The sequence below is a fragment of the Orycteropus afer genome, unplaced genomic scaffold (genome assembly GCF_000298275.1).
Source record: "Orycteropus afer afer isolate SDZICR_OR568_19922 unplaced genomic scaffold, OryAfe1.0 scaffold00841, whole genome shotgun sequence".
In the NCBI taxonomy this organism is placed as follows: domain Eukaryota; kingdom Metazoa; phylum Chordata; class Mammalia; order Tubulidentata; family Orycteropodidae; genus Orycteropus; species Orycteropus afer.
This window is the reverse complement of record NW_006922428.1, coordinates 343,576-344,480: the sequence shown is the minus strand read 5'-3', so window position 1 is coordinate 344,480 and position 905 is coordinate 343,576. Positions and strand designations below refer to the sequence as shown.

The window sequence follows — 905 nt, the reverse complement described above, 5'->3', positions numbered from 1 at the left end:
TATAATATATAAAATAGTAAATTTAGGGCATCAAATTGATTAATTATAGGTGTACAGTAAGTCCCTGGGTTACTATATTATGTAAATTTGCCATCACTTTGAAACAATTCAACTAACCCCTACTGGCAGCGAATTCTTTGAATTCTTCACAGTCTGCATATGCAGACTTCACTTCACCTTCACTTGCTGCATATGCAGCTTTTCAATCATTGAAAAGACTTCAAGGCTTTTCTTGTGCTAAAATGAGGCTAAATAAGAACTGTGTGCACCTGGTGTGAGTTACCTACAAATCTGACTTAGACAGGCTTAGGAACAGATCTTGTTTATAACCCAGGGACTGCCTGCATATGGATAAATACCTATGAGTTTCATTTCAGGATAGTGAAGTGAACATTAAGACACATTTTTCTAACATTATAATATGTATAACACTATTCTAATATGTATATTTTAAGAGTGTTATCTTAATGTGAAGTCCATGGTTCGTGCACAGGAGGCCCTGGTGGTGCAGTAGTTAAAGTACTTGGCTGCTAACTGAAAGGTTGGTGGTTCGAACCTATCAGCTGCTCTACGGGCGATGTGGCAGTCTGCTTCTGTAAAGATTTACAGCCTTGGAAACTCTATGAGACAGTTTTACTCTGTCCTGTAGGGTCACTATGAGTTGGAATCAACTCAGTGACAGTGGGTTTTTTTTGATGGTGCAGTTAAAGCATTTGGCTGCTTGGTTGGTAGTATGAGTCCACCCAGAGGCCCCTCAGAAGAAAGGTCTGGCAATCTACTTCCAAAAAATCAGTCATTGAAAACTCTATGGAGCACAGTTGTACTCTGATGTAAATGGGGTTGCCATGAGTTGGAGTCTTCTCAACAACAACTTGTTTTTTGGTTTTATTATCTTAATATTTATA

The 905-nt window shown here is 38.3% G+C and overlaps 1 protein-coding gene across 1 annotated transcript in view; it reads left to right on the top strand.

Annotated features, from left to right (window-relative positions):
* ARAF (A-Raf proto-oncogene, serine/threonine kinase) overlaps positions 1 to 905 on the top strand; it is a 10,274-nt gene that overhangs the window by 2,635 nt on the left and 6,734 nt on the right. The gene's annotated exons all lie outside the window — the stretch shown is intronic.